The sequence below is a fragment of the Cebus imitator genome, unplaced genomic scaffold, assembly GCF_001604975.1.
Source record: "Cebus imitator isolate Cc_AM_T3 unplaced genomic scaffold, Cebus_imitator-1.0 Scaffold457, whole genome shotgun sequence".
NCBI lineage: Eukaryota > Metazoa > Chordata > Mammalia > Primates > Cebidae > Cebus > Cebus imitator.
Genome location: NW_016107772.1, coordinates 1,154,494 through 1,177,641, shown reverse-complemented (window position 1 = coordinate 1,177,641; position 23,148 = coordinate 1,154,494). Strand labels below are relative to the sequence as shown.

The window sequence follows — 23,148 nt, the reverse complement described above, 5'->3', positions numbered from 1 at the left end:
AAATATGTTTATAATACATGATCAAATAAAGAAAACTCAAAAGCTACAAAAAGGGTATACATACAAAGGCTGTCTCCATTCACCTTTCCCTTTGGTCTCCTGGTTCCCGTTCCTAGAGTCAGCCGCTGTTCCCAGTTTTGTATACCGTTTCAGAAAGGCTCTACGTCAATACAAGCATATCTGTGTATTGTATAAATCCCTCTTTCCCTCTTCCTTTTAGACACGATTTCACTCCACACTGTGTCTGGAGAGTGCCCCATTATCTGCACACAAAAAGCTACATCATTCTTTTTAAAGCTCACATAGGATTCCACTGCACATTTGTACCAACACTTTCTCAACAAATCTTTTAATGATGGACGTTTATGTTGTTTCCAGTGTTTGCAAACCATGCTGCAGTGAATATTCTAGAAGTCTTTGGTATGTTTGTATATCTGTATCGTAATAGAACTAATTGACTGGAGCAAGAGGCATGTGTGTTTTTGGTTGTGGTGGGTACTGCCAAAATGCCCTCCAAAGAGGTACCGTTAATTTTTAATTATACATGTATGCATGAATACATACCACTTGTGAAGAAATAGAATATCACAAATGAGGCAAACACTCCCTTACTTACTCCTCTGTCCTAAATTCTGTACTCCTCCCATCTCTGCAAATGAAAAGACCACTATTATACCTTTGTGGATTACTTTTCCAAACCCATTTAACTCCACTTAAATATGGGGAAAGAGCTTTAAAACATGTTTTTATTTTTAGAAAAAAAGATACAATAATATAAACACATCGTATAAAGGGTATATAGCTAAAGAAGTCTACCTCTCACTGCTCACCCCCGTACCTGATTACCTTTCTGTTCCCATTTCATTGTGTTTCCTTCCAGCAATACTCTATATGCCACACGTGGGAATATGTGTTTGGCAGATGATAATTGGCTTGGTGGCAGATGGCCTCATTGGTCACTGGGCATTGTGGGTCCCAGCTATAATGATAAGCTTATTAAGTATAGTACTTCATCTTTGTTACCTTCCAGCTGTTTCATGTTGCAGGCAGTCAGAGATCATTTCCCTATTTTACAGTAAAGGAAACAGAGGTTTGAAGAGGTGAAGGGACTTGGCCAGAGTCACACTATCTAAAGTCTTCTTCTCAATCCATGTTTCGGTCAGGGGAATATTAAGGGGCACATGATTCTCTACCCATTCCTCCCTGCCTCCTTATAACTGAATTCTATTTGGTCACATCAAAATACATTTTAGGACTTGGACTCTGAGCCAGTCCAGACTGGAGGTGGAAGGCAGAGGTTAAAAAATGAGACGGCAAATTTTTAGTGTTTTCTAGTAAATAGAGTAGTTGAAGTGAGTAGAGTGGTGAAGGAGATACGTTTGGAGTCAGACAAAATTGGGCTGGAAGCCTAGCTTTCTTCCTTTCTGACCTTTGAACCTAATTATGGACCTTCCTCCTACTGGAAGATAGTGGTAACTACACAACTATTTATTGGCTTGGCTTTTCTTGTGTATTGGCTACTTACCGGGCAAACCCTGCAAGGAGTGTGGTGGCTACCATTTAATAATTGAGGAAATTGGGACTTAGGGAGGCAGCTAGTCAGTGAAACAGTCCAGGTCTTCCTGACTCCAAAGGTGTAGTCCTTTACATGCTTCCCCAGGCTACCTGTAGTTCCCCCGTCCCCTTCCAACATATATATACCTAGCTCATGTTATTGTGCTTCACTTGATTGTTCTTTGCAGATAGTGAATTTTACAAATCAAAGGTTCGTGGCAACTCTTCCAACAGCATGTGCTCACTTTGTGTCTCTATGCCACATTTGGGTTATTCTTAACAATATTTCAAAATTTTGATCAAACATTAAGCATCAAACATTTCACTTCATTTCAAACACATGTCATCTGTTATGGTGATCTGGGATTTGTGATCTTTGATGTTACTATTGGAATTTTGAAGTGCTACAAGGGACACTTAAAGTAAGGCAGCAAACTTAATAAATGTTGTGTGTGTTCTGACTGCTCTACCTACTGGCTGCTCCCCTGTCTCTCTCCCTCTCCTCAGGCCTCCCTATTCCCTGATACATGACAGTATTAAAATTCATCCAGTAAATAGCTTTTAAGTGTTCAAGGGAAAGAAAGAGTTGCAAGTTTCTCACTTTAAATCAAAAGCTAGACATGATTAAACTTAGTGACGAAGGCAATGTTGAAGGCTGAGATAGATGAAAGCAAGGCCTCTTATACCAAACAGCCAAGTTTTGGATGCAAAGAAAAAGTTCCTGAAGGAAATTATAAGTGCTACTGTAGTAAACACACAGATGATAAGAAAGCAAGGCAGCTTTTTTTTTTTTTTTTTGAGACGAAGTCTTGTTCCATCACCAGGCTGGAGTGCAGTGGCGCAATCTTGGCTCACTGCAACCTCCGCCTCCTGGGTTCAAGCTATTCTTCCGCTTCAGGCTCCCGAGTAGGTGGAACCACAGGTGCGTGCCACCACACCTGACTAATTTTTGTATTTTTAGTAGAGACAAGGTTTCACCACGTTGGCCAGGATGGTCTTGATCTCTTGACCTCGTGATCCACTCACCTCAGCCTCCCAAAGTGCTGGGATTACAGGTGTGAGCCACTGCACCCGGCCACAAGGCAACTTTATTGCTTTTATAGAGAAAGTTTTAGTGATCTGGATAGAAAATCAAACGAGCCACCACATTCTTTTAAGTTGAAGCCTAATCTAGAGCAAGGCCCTAACTCTTCAATTCTGTGAAGGCTGAGAGAGGTAAGGAAGCTGCAGAAGAAAAGTTTGAAGCTAGCAGAGGTTGGTTCATGAGATTTGAGGAAAGAAGCCATCTCCAGAACATAAATGTACAAGATGAAGCAACAAGTGCTGATGGAGAAGCTGGAGGAAGTTATCCAGGACATCTAACTAAGATGACTGATGAAGGTAAGTACGCTAAAGAGCAGATTTTCACTGTAGATGGAACACCCTTATATGAAGAAGATGCTGTGTAGGACTTTCATAGCTACAGAGAAGTCAGTGCGTGGCTACAAAGCTTCAAAGGACAAGGCTAACTTTTATTAGGGGCTAATGCAGCTGAAGCCATTGCTCAATGACCATTCCAAAAATCCCAGGGCCCTTAAGAATTATGCTAAATCTACTCAGCCTGTGCTCTTGAAATGGCACAACACAGCCTGGATGACAGCACATCTGTTTACAGCATGGTTTACTGGATATTTTAAGCCTAGTGTTGAGACCTACTGCTTAGAAGAAAGATTACTGATCCTTGATAATGTACCTGGTCACCTAATGGCTCTGATGGAGATGTATAAAGTTTTCATGCCTGCTAACACAACATCCATTCTGCAACTCATGGGTCAAGGAGTAATTTTGACTTTCAGGTTTTATTATTTAAGAAGTATATTTAGCTGCCATAGATAGTGATTCCTCTATGGATCTGAACAAAGTGCACTGAAAACCCTCTGGAAAGAATTTATCATTCTAGATGCCATAAAGAACATTTGTGATTCATGGGAGGAGGTAAAAATATCAACATTAATAAGAATTGGAAAAAGTTGATTCCAACATTCATGGATGATTCTCAGGGGTTTAAGACTTCAGTGGAGCAAGTCGCTGCAGATGTGTTGGAAAGAGCAAGAGAGCTAGAATTAGAAGTGGAGCCTGAGGATGTGACTGAATTGCTGCAATCTCATGATCAATCTTGAGTGGATGAGGAGTTGCTTCTTATGCATGAGCAAAGAAAGTGGTTTCTTGAGATGGAATCTACTCCTGGTGAAGATGCTGTAAACATTGTTGAAATGACAACAAAGGATTTAGAATATTACATAAACTTAGTTGATAAAGCAGTGGCAAGATTTGAGAGGATTGATTCCAGTTTTGAAAGCAATTCTACTGTGAGTAAAATGCCGTCAAACAGCTTCACATGTTATGGATAAGTTTTTGTAAAAGGAAGAGTCAACTCGTGGCAAACTTCATTGTCTTATTTCAATAAATTGTCACAGTCACCCTAGCCTTTATCAAACACCACCATGATCAGTTGGCAACCATCAACATTGAAGCAAGACCCTCCACCAGCAAAAATATTATGACCTGCTGAAGTTTCAGTAATTGTTAGCATTTTTTAGCAATGAAGTATTTTAAATTAAGGAATGTTTATTGTTTTTTGAGACATACTGCTATTGCATACTTAATTGACTACCTGTTATGTAAATGTCACTTTTATACATGTTGGGAAACCAAAAAATTTAACTTGCTTTATTGCACTATTCACTGTGCTGCAGTGGTCTGGAACTGAATGCACAATATCTCTGAGGTATGCCTCATTTATAAAGAAGCTCTTCATAATGCAAAAAGGTTTCAGCACTTGCCTGATCCTATGTAACCAATTGTAATGTCCCAAAGAATTTGGCAAGTTTTTTATTTAGACTAAAACAATAGAAGAAGAACTTATTTTTCTATGTATATTGTTGCTCATTTTTGCCTCATCTCTGGAGTAGGGAGATTTATCTTCTTAAAATGTGGCCTGAATGCAATGAAATGCTGAGGCCAAGGCTGCTACCATTCTTCCTTGAATAGATTAGAGGCCCACCTTCTTTTTTAGGGAATTGAGAAAAACAATTCTTTTTCTTGTGAAGGGAAGGTGTTCCCCTTTGAGTGCCTGCTCTGGCCCAGGCCTGTTGACAGGAACGTGTATCTGTGTAGCCACCCTGTGTGATAGGGGTGTTAGTTAGCCTCATTTCTCAGATGAAGAAACCCAAGCAAAGTGCCTTGGGCCGGTGTTGGAACCTAACTCTGCTGCCCCTAACTGGATCTGGTTAATACCTTCGGTTCGCTTCATGGTCCACAAACTCATGGGCGTCTTTGCCTTCTTGAAGTGGCCCCCAAGGCTATCCTGGCTTATGGTACCTGGACTTCTACAGTTCTGCCCGCTGCCTGCTTGTTCTCCTCCTCCCTCTATTTTTTTCTTTGCACAGTGGGCATTGCTTTCCTTTTACAAATGTTCATCAGATCATGTCATCCCTACACTTTAAGACTTTCCAGTGGGTTCTCTTGTGCTTGGAGTAAAATTCAGCCTCTTTTTGGCTCATAGGACAATGGTCTGGCTCTGCTTTCCTCCAATCCCATCAACAACTGCTCCCCGTTCTGACTTTCAGTCACACTGGCCTCACTTCTACTCCTCCAAGGCGCTCAGCGGCTGCTTCCCTCAGGATATTTGCACCTGTTGTTGCTGCTGTTGGGTGTGTCTAGCTCCTTATCATTTAAGTCTCTGCTTGGATGGCACCTCCTCAGAGGCTTCTCCTGCCCTACCTATCTAAAGTTGTCTCTCTAGCCCTCACTCCCTCATACTTTCTCATGTCTCTGTTTCATTGCCCCAGTAGCCCTTTTCACTACCTGATGTTCTTCGTGTGTTTACTTGTCGACTGTCTGTCCTCTGCTAGAATGTAAGCTGCATGAGAGCAGAGCAGGAAACTTCTCTGTCTCATTCACCAGCGTTCTCAGTGCTTGGACCAGAGCCTGGCATAGGATAGGTAAGTTCAGTAAGTTCTGGACGAATGAAGCCTGTGTACCAGCTCCTGGGCTAACCAGTTTTAGTGAGCAGAGAATCTTCTTTGTAGGTTAGTTGACAGAAAGCAACTAGCTTAGGGCCTGACCTGTAGTGAATAATGCAGGTTGGTTCTTTCCCTTCCCCTTTAGGAGATTACAGCAGAACCCAGGAGCGGATACAACTGTGTACAAAGTGATCTTCTTGAGTTCTTTGCACACGGGCACAAGCAGGAGTAACTCTGATGGGTGGTGGAGTATAGCATGCAAATGGGAAAAGACCTTTCCTAGGAGAGGGCAAGGCTCTGACCCTTAACCATGCCATTGTCTCTGTTCAGCATCGGAGTTAACTGCCAGCATTTAGGCATGGCTGGAAATCAGGGTGGTATGGGAAGTGTGCTAAAGATGAAGCTAGATGGGTTGGCAGGGCCCATACCCTAGAGAATGGCCCTTAGTGTAGATTTGTCCTAAGAGTCCTGGAGCTGCTTGGAAGGCTGTTAAAGCAGGTGTGTGACATGATTTGGCTGAGCTTTTGACAGAAAGTTGCAAGATTGCTGAGCAGGGATTCCCACTGGCAGCAGGTGTAGTTTTATCTTGCTGCACCTGCACCTGGCATCCCTGGGAGCTCGGGCTCTTGTTAGAGTTCCTTGCTACTGTGAATGATTTAGACCCCTTGTAGAATATGTTATCCCCAGGAGAAGGAAATTGGAACAGTTGTCTGAGTTCTGTGATTATCTCTCTGAAGTTTAATATATCTTTGTTTTTCTTTTTTTGAGATGGAGTCTTGCTCTGTTGCCCAGGCTGGAGTGCAGTGGCGTGATCTCAGCTCACTGCAACCTCTGCCTCCTGGGTTCAAGCGATTCTTCTGCCTCAGCCTCCCAAGTAGCTGGGACTACAGGTGCATGCCAACATGCCTGGCTAATTTTTTCTATTTTCAGTAGAGACGAGGTTTTTACCATGTTAGCCAGGATGGTCTTGATCTCCTGACCTCGTGATCTGCCCACCTCTGCCTCCCAAAGTGCTGGGATTCCAGGCATGAGCCACCGTGCCTGGCCAATATATCTTAAATTAAAGCTGGCTTTCTCTAATTCCACTGCTCCTCCCCAAATACTTCACACATACACTCCCACCCCCCACCCCCCAACACACACACCCTCTTAACAGAAAAAATTGGGTTTTATCTCCCTTCATCCATGTGGCCACAGATAAGACTACCTAGTGCTGTAGGATTAACAATGATAATAATACTTAGCATTATTTAGTGCTTGTCTGTATGCTGTTTTTTTTGGTTTGTTTGTTTAATTTTCACTTGATTCCCAGGAGGTAAGAAGTGATATTCCCATTTTACAGATGAAAAAAACCATGGCTCAGAGGTCAGGGGGAACCCAGTTAATAAGTGGCAGAACTAGCTTTGAACCCACATTGATCTGACTGCACAGCCCATATGCTGGCATTCTCAGTGCAAATGAAAAAGTGTATCCGTCCATTCCAGCCCCCTGTAGTGTTTCCGAGCAGTATTTTTCTTGAATCCATTTCAGAGTATAAATCTTTCAGGGTTACAACTTCAAAAAGATTCAGTAACGTGTGTTTTAAAGACTTGGGTGGGGGTGAGGGACTTAGAATTATCCTCAATCTAACTCTGGCAGGAAAGAGGAGGGCTGAAAAATGCTGGTATCTTGGCTTGGCAATTTATAGTCCTCTGGTGGCTGTGAGGATTAACAGTGTATTGTCTCCCAGTCTTTTGTTCCGGTTGTTAATGAATAGCACTGCAACTTGTCGCCTGGACCTCTTGCCTTCTGTACCCACCATTTCAGCAGTGCCTCCTGTGTGGCTCTAACCCTCTCTGGGCCCTCCCTGCCCAGAGTTGAGGAGGACTGCACAAGACTTCTAAGGCTGACTCAGGTTATTCTCCTTGAAGGAGAGAAACATCCAAGAGCCTAGGAGACTTTTGTCTCCACAGCCTGGAGAGAACGTTCTTTGTAAAAGTTAAGCTACTTTGCCTTTTCTGTTTTTCCAGCTTTCTGTGTTCTTGGCGCCCATATGGAGAAGGCTTTTCCCCTTTGGTCTGTTTTATTGAGGTGTGTGCCCTTCATTCCTTCAGCAGATGCCCTCTCTGGACTCATGAATGAAACAAGGGGTTCATGTGTGTGAATGAATTTCAACCAGATTTTTTATGATACCCTTTAGGCATCTGCACATGTCCCTGGAAAGCAGCCTGCTCCAAGCAGAAATAACATACTGGGGGCTTGGCCAGGTAGGCCTTGGTGTCCCTGAGGAATGTGGGTGTTATTCAAATGCAAAAGCAAACAACAAAATGCCACTTTTGGTTTTCTTTGCCCCTAGTCTTCTTATGGGAGTCTGTGTAGGAATACATTATGTGAAATAGTGGTAATTATGTATGTTTGTCCTAAAATACTGAGCATATTTGAAGGCGTTCTAAGTGGAAATGCTTCCTTCAGCTTTACTTCTTTAGTTCCTAGTATCTGTCAGGCTTGAGTTCCCTGTTTCTTTGTGCCCATCCAGTGAGAGCTTTCTTTCTCTTCTTCACTGAAAGGTACACACCATAACTAGAAGGTTCTACTCTCCAGTACTGCTTCTTCGACATCCTCTACCACCAACTAAAGCTGAGGCTGACACTGAAGTTGCTTGCCTCCACTTGCTTCAGAGACTCTCATGTTAAATAGGAAGGCTGCCTCACTCAGCACTAAAGTGTTTACTATTCAAGTACAAATTTTCTTGTTTTGCCTGGTACCTTATCGCCCTCTGGCCCCACCTGGTCTCCCACAACACTGGAGTGCCTTTAGTTGCCTCCAAGAGACTCAAGTTGAGCTTTGTCTGCAGCACGTTCTCTTGGTGCTGGACAGCAGGTGACTTTGCTTTGGCTTGGGTGACAGTGTGGGAGTAGCACAACATCAGAGACATAGCCTTGAGTTTAAATTAATGCAGAATATTTGAGCAGGAACCAACAGGAAAGAAAAATGGAAGCAGGTAGTCGTATTTCATTCTGTTGGGGTACATTTTTCTTCTCATGGGGCTTGCCCTTGAGAACAAAACATATCAAATTTTAAATCAAAGAATATTTTTGTAGTCATGCTAGGAATAGAAAATAATGCAAAGACTCTGCCTTCTTGAGGCAAATATTTTGCTGGAAGGTTATAATCAAAGTCAGAAGGAAATCATAGCCACAGCTTTTGGTAAAGCTGTAATCACTTAAAATTAATTGCTTTTAAACTTTTCACTGAGCATCTCCTTTGTTTTCTATCAGCATGTCTCTTGGGTTTTTCTTCACAATCATTCTATCCAGGTTGGAGTAGGATTTGGGCAGGCATCCCAGGAAACAACCCATAAATTAAGCCCTAAGACATATTCCCCTTTCTGTCATATTTTTTGTTTGATGGAGCCTCAACCAGGCTGGGGATGAGATACTCTTGCCTTAAGAGCTCCATTCTGTGTCCCCTTTACCAGTAAGGGCTTCAATGCGCAGAAAATGATGGTATCTATAGCTCCAGTACTCTGGGTATCTTGGAGGCCCAGTCTTGGCGAGGGTGGAGCCTGGCACTTCTGAGGCAGCTTCATGGTAGGACAGGGAGCAGGAGCATGAGTCCTCATTCTCCTAGGCTCTAGACTTGGTTGCACAGCAATCATCCCTCTTGGTGTTAACACTCTGCTCCAATGGCTGGTTTCCATGTCTTTCCTTCCCAATAGCCTGGAAGCAGCATGGGGCAGAGACAATATCTGAATCATCTCTGTAGGTCTAGGGCCAACCAAGGGCCTGGCATACAGTAGATAATAATTTTAAAAACATTTTTTAATTTATATAGTATTTATATAATTTTAAAAAATAATTTTACGGTATATAATCTATATATGCACAAAGTGAACACTCAGTGGTTTTCACTATACTCATACATTTGTGTAGCTAGCTCACACAATCTCAGTTTAGAGCATTTTCATCACCCCATAAGGAAACCATGTACCTACTAGAAGTCATTCCCCATTCGCCCCTCTCCCAGGCCTAGGCAACCATAAATCTACTTAATGTCTCTGGACTGACCTGTCCTGGATACTTCATGTAAATGGATCATACAATATGTGGCCTTTGTGTCTGGATCCTTTCATTTGGCCTCACTGTGTTGCCCAGGCTGGTCTTGAACTCCTGGAGTTAAGCAGTCTTCCTGCTTCAGCCTCCCAAAGTGAGCATATGCTTTTAAATTTCATTCATGCTGTAGTGTGAACCAGTAATTACATTTTTTGGGAAAAAACTTATTTCTATTTATTTCTACTTGTGGTAAAATACACATAATCTACAATTTGCCATCTTAGCCATTTTAAATGTGTGGCGTGTGGCATATGCTCTGCAGGCTGTCTCGTCTTTGTGATGTGCCTAGGCTGTGGAGACATTTGGGTTCGTAGCCCTTATTTTAAGGACTTTCGGCAGCTTGTGTGGTGGGAGAGGACCACTTGGAGCTTCATTTGGTGTTTTTCTCTACTCACTCAGGGATTCTACACACACATGTTGTGTGGCTTTGTTTTGACATGAGGGCAGATACACAGTTGTGCCTGTCTTCAAGGGGCTCACAGTCCCAAGTAGGGAGGAGGAAGCCAGGCAGTGCCAATAGCCAGTTTAAGATGAAGAGTGGTAAGGGCTTTGATCAAGATCAAAGATGAGCACAGAGATGTGAGTTCCTGCTTGGGGTGACAAGTAGGGAATCCTGCTGGAGGGGACACACGGCTGGGCCTGAAAGGATGACTTGTGGATTTCCAGGCTGAGGAGATCCAGGAAACAGTCTTAGCAGAGTCCAGAGGTGTGGAAGCAGCTCTGGCTAAAGAAGGGGAGTGGTCAGCGTGGCTGGCACTTGCACACAGTGGTGTAAAAGGAGGTGAGTCAGGATTGGCTGGGTTACAGACCAGTCTGACTGGCTTGTGGGAATTGATCACAGGCCAGTCTGACTGACTTGTGGGAAGTGGTTGAGATTTTGCATTTTCGAAGATGGGAGGCATTCCACATAGAGGGCTCAGAGTAAACAAGGACCCAGAGACAAAGGGAGGGCTGGAGTGTGAGCAGGGTGTCAGGCCAAGCTTCCAGAGGGTAGCCAGGAGCAGATCTCAGGAGCTAGGAAAGCTTCTGGGAGGAAGGCTGGTAGGTTTTAAGATGGTAGATCCTTCTGGTGGCTTTTAGTGAGCTCCCTCGGAGTCTGAGGAGAGTGCAGTAACAAGTGGTGCTAGGACCTGGCATTCCTCACCTCATTCCAGCTTCTGCTTTCTGACCCAGCTGGATGGGGGAGAAGAGGAAGGACACCTCAGGCAGGCAAGGCAGATACCATCAGCAGGGAAAATGGGGCTCTGGGGGTGCAGATGTGGCAGTGCTGACCAGTGGCCAAGGGATGGTTCTGCCTCTTGGAGGGAGAGGGAAAGAAGGAATGGAGAATGCTTGCTGTCCACTGGACACTGTTCTAGACCTGCAGCTCTTGCTGCATTCTCCCAGCCAGTCTCTGAGGGAGGTGTTTCCATCTCCATTGCTCAGCTACTAGAAATGAGGCTGTGAGCAGTAGGCAGCTTGCTGCAGGGCACACGAGTAGCCAGACTTTGGTTTCAGAGGCCCTGGCTTTGCCCAGGAGTTGCTCTCAGACCTTAGCCCATGCCTGCTTCCATAGAAAATTGTGGCTGCTGAGGAGCACTTTATATATAAATCAAATTGTCAAAAATAGAGATTCCTGCTTCTATTCTCCCCTGGATTATTTGAGTTTTTGTCTTTTGTTAATTGGGTCTTTTATTTTCTTGTGCTGTGTGATTAGGCTCCTGCTGCTTTGAAGTGGCCTTTGTTGGGTGGGTAGGGAGGACTTAGTTAATGTGGGTGATCCTCTCTTGGCAGGAGAAAAAACAACTTTTGCTGTTGAGAGAGAAGTTGACTTTCCCTCTTTCCATATCTCTTCTGTTGTGATGATTCCTCTCTTGTCTTGAGGCCTTCAGGAAGACTAAAATAATTTCCTTTGTCTCTAACCTACTTCCTGAGGATATTTATTTGGTGCCATGCACAGGTGCTGCTTAAAGATAAACCTGACTTTTTTCTTTTAAAATTAGTGCTTGAAATTTGCTAGTATTGCCCTGACTGCAGGAGCTTGCCTTGCTTGGCCTGGTGGCTACATCCTTTACCATAGATTTATTTGGGTTGCTTAGAGCTCCGGAGGGTCAGTGGTTTGTCCTTGGTCTTTTGACATTGGCACTAGAGCTCAGTCTTCCCAGGTACACGATGGTGTGGTACTTGAGGAAAAAATTGCCCTGTTTGTGTTCATTTCCAAGTGAGTTTCAGGATCTTTCGCCATGAATGGTAAAGGTCCTTGGGTGTGTGTTCTCAGCATTCTCTATTCTCTAAAAAGATGATCCAGGGCATATTCAGAGATAATCTTCAGAACTTATGTTCTAGAGAAAAAAGACTTTACATAAGAAGGACTCCATTTCTTCAGCACTTGCTGTCTGACCTCACAGACAAGAAGACTGGAAGGGAGCCCTGAGGCACTTACAGCACAGCTGTGTTTCCCATCAGTATCCAGCCCCTGCAGACAGGGCCGTCAGACACTTTGGCTGCAAAAAGCAGTGTTTTAAAAAAATCTCTTCAGTGGCTTGATCAGTACTTTGCAGCAGAACTTTCTGTGATGATAGGCATGTTCTACAGTGGCACAGTCCAACATGGCAGCCGCGAGCTTCATGGCTGTTGGAGCACTTGCACTGTGGCTAGTGTAACTAAAGACTGAAATTTTAGTCTTATTTAATTTTAATTAATTTAAATTTAAATAGGCACAGGTGGCTAGTAGCTGCTGTATTTGATAGTACAGGGCTTGATGGACTGAGGAATGGCTGGGTTCTCAGTCCCTATTGTACATTTAGGTTTGAGCTGTCCCCTACATGTGATTTGGTACTAAGAGCTGTCATCTTCCTGAGATGCCCTGGCATCTGGGGATGACTGCCGCAGGCTCTCAGACACCATCCTCTCAGCTTCCTAGTGAAGGACACCTCTCTCTCCCAAGGTGAGGCCCTTGAAATGCTCCTCAGTGTATCTTCCTCCTTCACCTGCCTCTGGATCCACCACCACACCTTGTCCCTCCTGCTTGCTCTCTGCCCTTGCATTTCCCATCACTGCAGCTACGACCTGATGACAGGCTTCTGCTAGCTCCTGGCCGGATGAGTACAGCATTCCCCTCACATAGTCTCCTTGATTCCAGCCTCCCACAGAAGGTATATGGATAGAAGAGAGTTTAAAAACTACTTCCCTGTGTAGAAGTCTTCATTTGCTCTCTGCTGGCTTAAAGGCTGAACTTCTTAGCATGATTGATGAGGCCCTTCCTGAGGAATTGGGATCTCAGAACTCCAGGCTGAGTGAACCACTTGCAGGTCTCCGTACGGACAGACCGTGCTCTCCCATGCTGCATATTCTGGCTACGTGCACTTTTCTGGGAAGCCTCATTGTCCACCCTCCTTACGCCAGATTAGGTCACCGTCATTTGAGGGCCCGTAACATCCTACACATACCCCTATGATCTCATTTTCTCCCCATCTTATGCCCTTTTCTGTTTACCGGATTATGTTTTCCACTGGACTTGATCCCTTTGAGGGTAGGGGCCTGTTATCATTCAACTCTATGTCCAGGGGCCCAGGACAGGCCTTGGCATAGAGTAAATATTTGGTGCGTGCATGCTGGAATGAATGAATGAACGAAGAGGTCATTTCCCACTGCCTGCATCAATTACCCATGCAATTGTGGTGCTTTAAACAACTAGCCAAACAGAGTTCAACAGTGGAGGAAGCCTGCCTTGAGGTTAGACAAGTTAATCTTTCAATGGAAATTCAATCCTCATATTTCATTTTCAGGCCACTTTGCGTAGCAAAGTAGTTTAACTCGTAGCAGATTTCTGCCGTGCTGATGGTTAATTTCATGGCCCACAGAGGGTCAGCACACTAATGCCGGGAACACGGAGACCTCAGTGCAGCTCACCGCACACAGTGAGGGCCTAGCGGCCCTGTTGTTTTAGAGAAGCAGTTTTCAAACATCCTTCTGATTTTGAGTTAACAGGGGTGACCCTTTCAAGAACATTTTTGAAAGCTATAACATAGATCCCTCCCAGATCATATATTTTCCTTTCTCCATGCAGTTCAAAGGGGCTGAGTTGTCTCATAGGTTTTTGCCGGCAATCTTCAGCTTGACCCTGGTTGTTTAAATCTGCCGGAGGAAATTTGAACAAACTTGTACTTTGGTAATTCTTCTGCCTCTGTGAACCTTTAACCTTAGGGTTTCTTTCAGAGCCAGGGCTGCATTGTCACCAGTTGTCCCTGCTGGGGCTTTCAAAGGGCATTGTCTAGGGCATCTGTTTTCACTTTGCTACTGGAGTTCTTTTGAGGAAGGGTACTAATTCAGACCTGATTCTGAGACAGGACGAGCACTTTTAAACTTGCCCCAGAGCTTGGGGATGGGGAAATGAGCATAATGCAAGCTTGTGGCTGATGCCAGTAATTGTTCTGCAAATAAGTCTATGAGGGTGAAGGGAGAAGAGGGTTTCCAAAGGCAGAGGGGTATGCCAGCTGTCCAGTGGGAGAACATAGCTCTGCCCAGGCTTTCTTGACTACATGACAAAAAGAGGCCACTGTCTCTGATCACCAGGTTCTGGGTCCAGATTTCCTTCTGAATGTGAAATTCCTGGAGTGCCAAGTTGTTAGGAACCTGGGAGGCCGGAGGTGAACCTGGAGCTCCATATACCATTACCAAGTACTTGCGTGATAAGAAACTTCCTGGGGAGAGAGAGGAAGGCTCCCTGAGGCAAGAGGTTAGAGATTTGTTCTGCTGCTGTCCTGGTGCTAGTCTGAGCCTTTATGAGTAAGTGTCCCTCTGCAGACCAGGTCACTCACCTCCATCAGCTAGCCAGTTTCACTCTTTAGTTCTTCATGTGTCTTCTCACAGGAAGCCCAAGACGCCCATAAATGTGAAATGTCACAGTCATAGGCCCCCTGGAACTTCAAGGCTGTTGTCATGGGTATGTAGTGTTTGAGACTGGATTCTAAGAGGGGAGGCCCTCTGGTACTTCCCCAGGTAGCTCCTTGCTGGTTCTGTCACTTACTCTTTGTGACAGGTTGAGAGCTGATTGAGCACCTGGCTTGGTTTCATGGCTTTCTTTAATTTCTTTTCCCAGGATTCTTAGTGTCCTGAAGATTTGGCTAGGCGACCTTATTCCTTAAGCTCAGATGGTGTAGAAGGAAAGGTGGATCATGACATTAATACATTCAACAAACCCTGAGCAACTACTACTTTCCAGGGGTTGAGTTTCCAGTGGTCAGCAAGGCAGAAATGGCTTCTGCTTTCATGTAGCTTCCTGTCTAGTGGGGGAGGCAGATAGTACAGAAGTAAACAAAATGTGTGGAACTATAAATTATGTAAGTGCTAAGCAGGACAAGACAGGATGCTCAGATAGGGACTAATATATGTGGGGCATCTACTTTAGTTTGGAGGCCAGGGAAGGCCTTTCTGAAGCAATAAAGTTGAAGCCAACCTATGAAGGAGGCATAAGAACCTGCCCCTGGAATGTTGGGAGGTGTTCCAGACCACAGGCATAGCACATGTGAAGGTCCTGAGGCTGGAGCTCTCCTGGGGCTAGGTACAAGTGAGAGGGTATCAGCTGGTTTTCACACCATAGACCTGGTGTTGCTGGTATATTTGGACAGATATGTATACCTGGACTCTCTGGCAGTCACAGTTTTGCTGAAAGATAAGCATGGCACGTCCTATCGTTATGAAATAGGACAGAGTGAGATGAAAGAAAGCAGACCAGCTTTCTGAGGATGTCTGATCTCAGCATGGCTATCCTATTGGCCTTCACCCATTCTTAGTCTTGTTTTCTGGTACTGTAACCCCTTCTTTCCATAGTAGAGGGATAGACTGATGTGGAATCAGGGTTGGCAGGCAATGCTGGCTGAAAGTGAATTAGACATTTTTCACAACTCTGTGATTGTGTTTGGCCATTAAACATTGACCCACTGGCTGCTTATGACCTAAAGGCCACATGGAGGTTAAGGACATATTCCTGAACCACTAACTCAGGAATTGGACATCAGAGATGTTAAGTATCTAGCATCATAGAACTGGTAAATAAAATTCCACTGACACCTAGCCCCTTTCTCACTCCTGGTCAGTGCTCCTTTTCTTGCATAGCCTCATAGAGCACAGGCCCTACATGCTTCCCTCCATCCCCTTTTCTGTGGGGCCACCTCTGGGGTTGAAGGCAATGCATGGCAGTGGGGCGGGCGGCATATTTTCCCTTTTCTTTTTCCTCCAGAAACAAGTTTGGCATGGGACTTGATCAGTCTTCCTCTGTGTCTGGAAGTGTGAAGGCGTGGGTACAGATGTTGGGATGATTTGTACCTCAGAACCAGAGCTGGACACTCATTGTAGGAAGACCAGCTCCTCACCCCCTGAGGTTCCTGCTGAGCAGACATGGCCTAGCCTCAGACTTGCATGCATATTTTTCTGCTATTGATTTTCTCAAATTCTTTAAACAAGTAGTTTACATCCTTTAAAGCTTTCTTGAGGCTGGGTGCGGTGGCTCATGCCTATAATCCCAGGACTTTGGGACGCAGGGGTGGGTGGATCATCTGAGGTCAGGAGTTGAGACCACTCTAGCCAACATGGTGAAACCCCATCTCTACTAAAAATACAAAAATTAGCCGTGTGTGGTGGTGGGCACCTGCAATCCCAGCTATTTGGGGGACTGAGGCATGAGAATCCCTTGAACCCAGGAGGTGGAGGCTTCAGTGAGCTGAGATCACACCACTACACTCTAGCCTGGGCAGTAGAGTGAGACTCCATCTAAAAAAAAGAGAAAAAGCTTTCTTGAGATGCTATTTTGGTCTTCTGGTGACAGAACCTTGTCCACAGGTTAGAGGAAATAATACTTTCAAGTAATCTCCTCCCCCTGCCCGCCCCCAGCTTGGGGGAATCTCAGAAAGGAGAGGAAGGGCATGTGGCCAACTTTAGAGGATTTGTCTGAGTAACAACAATCTGGCTTCCCCACCCCCCTGCTTTTATTTTCCCCTCAAAGAATCAAATGGAATTTCTTTTCCTGGCAAAGATTTCCTAGATAAAAAGAGGTACTACTTAGTCATTTTTGTAGGTTCGTTAATAGTTTCTAAAAGTTTTAAAAGTACATAATAAGAAAACTCTTCATGACAACCAATAAAGTTTCTTTTCGAGGAATGAACATTTTCTAGGAAAGATAAGAGTCAGTTATGTTTGGTCTGATTTCTTCAGCCGAATCTTTCCCTCTTCCTCTTATCTTGAAATCTATCTCATAAGGCAATCTGGGGACACTTTAGCAAGCACTCTGGTAACAGATGTGTGTCATCCTCTTGCTGACACATCTCCCGGCCCTGGAGACCCAGCTGTACAATCGCAAGCTGTCCACAGGGTGGTTGGGTAGAAATCATCTCCATGCCGACTCCGGAACTATTTGGTGCACAAGAGGGCAGTATTTGCTTACAGTCTTGGATGGGGATGATCAATGTGTAGGTTCACAGGTCAGCATAGTTAAAATGACCTCTGACTTTTTCAAGACAAAATAAACTGTAGGCCACAGCCATGATGGCTTCCCATAGATGCCTTTAAGTGCCTGACCCCTCCAAAAAAATTGCTGCTTGCTATCTTTTTTTCCTTAAAAAGAAAAATATTGTTTCTTTCAACGTTTATTTTTAATTTTTTTTTTAATCAATGAAAATATGGTTTGCAGGCTTGTACCTACAATGGCAGAGGTTAAAAAGTGTTGCAGAAGCAAAACAACTGCTTTCTAATTAAAAACCAGATGGGAAGATTTTTGTTTGAAGCAAAGGGTCAAATGTATTTTCTCCCCCTTTCACATCAGTGTAAAGATTATCTGACTTATCTTTTAAAGCATTTGAAGATGTGGGCTTTAGTTGTCAACCCTTCTATGCTCAGTTTTCTTTTTATGCAAGTTCACAGTATTAACCAAAGCAAGGACTTTACAGAAGAAAAAAAGGAGATCTCCTTTTTTTCTTCTGTATAATTATTTGCCTATTTTCAATTCCTCCATGGTGTTTTTCTATAGAAACTTTTAAGCCAGAAAGACACAGCTGGCCCTCCGAATCTGCAGATTCAACCAACTGAGGATTGAAAATATTTGAAAAAAATGGAAAAAACAAAAAATAACAATTCAGCAACAAAAAAATGACCTAAGTTTAAAAACACAATACAGTGTAGCAACTATTTATATAGCATTTATATTTTATTAGTTACTATAAGTGATCTAAAGATGATTTAAATATATGGGAAGATACGCATAAGTTATATGCAAATACTCTGTCATTTTATATCTGAGCATCCGCAGATTTTGGTTCTGCAGGAGTCCTCAAACCAATTGCCCACAGATAACAAAGGACATTGGTTTGCAACTCCCGTCCCACCAGATTCCAGCCTATGTAAGAACTGGAATCTCATATCTTTCTGCTTCCTCTTCCTCAAACCTGGAACTGCTGATTTCAGGTGCCTCCATAACTTTAGCACCCAAGACAGTTTAACTAAAAACAGCAGTGGTAGCAAGGCCCAGCACATTAAGGACATAATGATGGTCAGGCAGAAGGAACCCATGCATAGGGGTAGCCCAGATCTAGGGAAAATGCTACTTGGTTTCTTCGAGCCTGTCTGTGCACCCAAATGCAGGTGATTATCTTGCAGGATGGTTGCATCAAAGATGTCCATAAATAAAGCTTTAGGCACATAGTAGGGAGCAGTTATTATTTTGTTTGTTTATTTTTTGTAGAGCCAAGGGCTTGCTGTGTTGCACAGGCTGGTCTCAAACTCCTGAGCTCAAGTGATCCTCCTGCCTTGGCTGCCCAAATTGCTGGGATTACAGGGGTGAGCCATTGTGACCGGCTGGGAGCAGTTACTGTGCCAGTGTTGGACATGAGGATGTCCAATCACTGATTCTTGATTGGAGATGAACCAGTTCTTTCCAGATTGTTCGTTTATTTGATTCATTGAGCATGTCCATTACTTGGCCCCTTGGAGCATCTGCAGCAAAGCAAAATGCAATCTAGATGGGAGGTGCTGTGCTGCCGCCTCGATCCTCTGATAGCAATCGAGGAGAAAAGCTGGGTTCCGAAGCTTAGCCCTATATGAAATCAGATGTCTTCTTTTAATCTTTTGTAATCACAACATAAATCTTCCAAAGGGAGTGTGCCTATAAGATAGATGCCATATAAGCTGTGGAATATACTAGTATGTGTGACATCCCTGGGGTCTTCTAATTGATCAGTGGCATTTAATACAAAATTTGAATCTGACCACACCGAACGGGGAGAACCCTGGGTGGCCTTCTTGTTTGCTTCCCTGTGAAGCTCTTGTCCTGGCTTTTATTAGAAGGGTCTGGGTAGGAAAAGAAGGGTTTTGAGCTGCAGGCTTTCAAAAGAAGCTCACGCCATGTTTTTCCAGGAACATAGTTTCTAAAAATGCCGGAACCATCAATTTCCAAAGGAGCCTGGTTTGTGAGGGGGATAAAAAGTTGTTCCTGCATGTGGATTCTGGGTTGTTTTCCATCTTCACTCCCTAAGGCAGGGCTGGCAAGCGGGGAATGGGACAGATGTTTTGTGGTAGTAATTTCCAGTCAGATTCTTGAATGCCTTGTATACTCTGGGTCACCGTCAGCTCATAATGGAGCAAAATTGAGTGAGAATTCCTGCAATGAACAACGTGAACGGCACACCGGAGAGATATGATGGTGGAGATAGAGTGCATTCTGCGAGAAAATATTTCCAGTGCTATCTGTAAAATTCAGATTGAATAACCATTCTGAAGTGCTCCCCTTTTAAAAGAGTTTCCTTCCACAAGCATTGCAGGCTGAGTAAATACCAATAATTTTTATTTCCCTTCTCCTTATCAGTCCCCCTACTGAAATGTTCCTGCATAGCCTATCTGGTCCTTTCAAGTGAACATCAAATGATTAGTGTTAGCTTCCAGTTTGAATTATGATCACATTTCAAAACACAAACTGCTTCTTCGCTTTTGTGTTTGGAGGTAATTATCAATATTTACCAATACTGGGGAAGAGTTGAAAGTGGAGAAAATACTGTGGAAAGAATGGTATCCCAAGCGAAAATAGCAGGGAGGGGTTGTGTGTGGCCTTGTGTGTGTGTGATGGCAGAGTGCCTCAGGGGGTTGGCCTGCCACGTGGATGACCAGCACTCCTCCAGCCCTGTCCGCGTTCTCACAGATAAGTGAGGGGAACGGTGGGGACCCAACTGCTAGGTGATTTCTTAGGGTTGGGCACTATGACAAGGCTGGGAAAGCTATTTCTGCCGCCTGGAGGAGGAAACCTTGCTTCAGCCGCTGCTCTCAGAGGCCCTCCTCTCTGTTTCTTTGGATCCTGCATGGCTCTCTGGCTGCCATAGCCTGGTAGGAATGCCCTTTAGTGAAAAAGGCCAGTGAAACCCAGGACCGATTTCAGGCCTGTGTGGGCCTGAGGTTCCGCACTGCGGCGTGGAAAGCAGACAAACATGAATAGACTGTGCTACCATCTCACAGAAAATACGGTTTAGAATACCTTCCTCGTAGTTGAATCCCAGTGTACTAGTGGTGTTCTCTTGCATTGTAGTAGGCATTTAACTTTGAGTAATTTCAGTTTTTGCAGTTTTCTTTTTGTATTTTGGAGCCAGTAAAATTTTTTATGTTTGCAAACACTCTGTAAGCTTTGGTGCTTTGCTTATCGTGCCTAATTAATAGTTGCCTCTGGAAAATGCAGAGGAGGTTTCAGACTTTGCTTCAAAGAACTTCCCAGAGAGTAAAGAAGCTGCAGCACAACAGGCCTGGGTCTGGAGTCAGGAAGATTGAAATTGGAATCTTGGCCCTTCTGCTGGCTTATTGTGTTACTGTGGACGTGTAGCTTTCCTGAGCCTTAATTTCTTCACTTCTTTAAAAAAGGAGAGAAAAGGAATAATACCTACCTTTTGGTTTGCTGTTAGAGTTAGCAATAGTAACTGTGATACAGTTAGCATCATTCTGGGTGCAAGGCAGACGCCTGGTGAATGGAAGCCGGCCTTGCTATAGGGTTAGTGCACTGCAGGCTTGGCACGAGAATGTAGCCACTTCTGAAGTCCTTGGGGTAGTCAAAAGTTGTCTTCCCCCAGCATTGCAGACAGCAGGAAAGAGCACTGCAATTATGCAAGACCAATGTTTCAAAGAAGGAAATGAAATTCTTGAACTTTTTTAAGTCAAAGAAGAGGAGGGAAAAAAATAGATTTATTGTTTTACTTGGCTATTCAATGGGATGCAGGACAAAGCTGGCTTCTCTCTTGTCTAATGTCATCAACAGCATTCTTTCTTTTTCTCTCCTTCTTCTCTTCCTCCTTCTCCTCCCCCTCTGCTCTACTCCTCCTCCCTTCTCTTCCCATGCCTCCCCGCACCCATCCTTCCCCTCCTCTTCTTACTAGTACTGCAACAAACTCCCCTTTTCTCCAAGTCAACCCAAGGTCCTAAGCCTGGGATTAAATCTCATGTTCTAGAGATACTCTACTGCAAGGAATTATTTCCTCTTTTGTGGTCTTTGGTCTTTTCTTCAGGTTTCCTGTTGCTTTCTAAGGGAGGTGCCAGGTGCTGGCCCTGTGGCTAGTTTTGGCTGGTGAGGAATGCTGTAAAGCGGCTGCAACAACAGCATGCAGCAGTCCCACTGTTGTGCAGCCCAGGCAGTGGGTGGTGACAGGGTGGCATTGGAGTGAACAAGGTTTGGGGGAAGATGAGCGTAGGTGGAAAAATGTAGACTGACCTTGGTAAAACTGGTCTGGGATCCTAGGCAACATGAAGGCTGGCAGATAGATGCTGGGGGAGTTCTCTAGGGGAGGCTGATAAAACATCTTACCATTTAATGAGTCCCAGGTACGTGGGTTATGTCAGCCCAACAGAGTACAGTCTTTGGAAAGCCCAAATAAAAAAGACATGGTCCTTGCTGTTGGGAAACTTGCAGTGCTGGGAAAAGCCTGCTGGGCCTCTTTCAGAAGGTGGAAGAACATGGGTTTGTTGTGAACCCCCTAATTAGGCCCGCAGGTAGGCCTGAGGACAGAGACTGGATTTGTACCCTGTCCTTCTCTTAGTGGTTTGTGACATCTGTAGCTGTGCCCACTTAAGTGGAGTAGTGGGAAGAGCTGAGGCTCAGCATGCTGGTACAGGTTTGAACCACAGTGGTCAGCTTGTGAGGATGCACAGCTCTGAGCCTCAGTTTTCTTATCTTCAAAACGGGGAGCATAAATTTACAAGTGTTTATGTGCGTGTGAGAATCCAATGAGATAAGCTAAATGTAATAGTTATCTCAGTGTATGGAACCTATACTCTGTAAATGGTATTAGCTATTGTGATCATAATTTAATATGATTTAATTTTTAATCTTTGTAAGACTTCACATAAAAATAAACCATTTGTCAGAAATCTCACTTTACTTGTTTTTGGTTGGGAAGGCAGGCTAGATGGATGGTATCTGATACCATGTGTAATATATGATTTTTGTTTCTGCTTTTAAATTGGTGATCTAGTTAGGGAGAAACTAACACTTGAAGTAATCAGAGTATTGGAGCTTAATTGTGTTGATCGGCTGTAAAATTTTGAGTGCAGTTGAAGTTATGATGAGGAAGGCCACGATGGGGAAAGACACAACCAGAGGACACACAGCAGAAGAGAAATGTTGGTGGAGTGTCAACAAGCCACATGCGTTGTCTGCCAGGAGAGACCAGTCTGCTGGAAGTACTGGCTTGTTTTGTGTTTGCAAACTGATAGGTACCAATCACTGCTACATGCAAATGTACCCAAAAATATGTGATGACAGGAACTTAACTTCTCTTGAAATAATTTATGCATTAGGATTAAAGGAAAAAAAATGCATAAAACAGCATAAATTGCAAACATGGTATAATTGAAAAAGCTTGAGGTTTAGAATCTGAGAAACGGAATTTGAATTCTGGCTTCAACATTTGTTAGCTGTATGATCTTGGATAGATTACCTAACCTCTCTGGGTTTCAACTTTCTTGGTTTGCAAAATTAGAAAGAACTATTTTCAGGATTAGAATATATATCTAGTACATGATAAGCTTTTAATAAACATCATTGCTGTAGTGGCTACTATTTCACTATTGATAATAAAGACTCCTGGCCTTGCATGACACTCCATTGCCAGCTATAAATATGGTCTTCCCTGAAAAGCTGTAGTTTTTTTCTGTAGTTTAAATGAACATACTGGATTACTATTATTAAAATTATTATTAATTTTGAGATGGAGTCTCACTCTGTCACCCAGGCTGGAGTGCAGTAGTGCGATCTCAGCTCACTGCAACCCCCGACTCCCGGGTTCAAGCAATTCTTCTGCCTCAGCCTCCCAAGTAGCTGGGATTAAAAGCCATGCTGGATTATCGATTCAATGTTGTGGAGAGGCTTATAAGTGAATTTATATGGCTAAGTTTTGGAAAGCTCTTTTTTGTTGATTTCTTATCTTAAAACCAGGATCAAAAAAGCCTTAATAGCTTAATATTTTTAGGGTCTGAGCCAGGCCTATGTGTCGGCCTAAGGA

At 43.8% G+C, this 23,148-nt stretch overlaps 1 protein-coding gene across 2 annotated transcripts in view; it reads left to right on the top strand.

Annotated features, from left to right (window-relative positions):
• Nucleotides 1–23,148, top strand: part of EEFSEC (eukaryotic elongation factor, selenocysteine-tRNA specific) — a 258,554-nt gene that overhangs the window by 702 nt on the left and 234,704 nt on the right. The gene's annotated exons all lie outside the window — the stretch shown is intronic.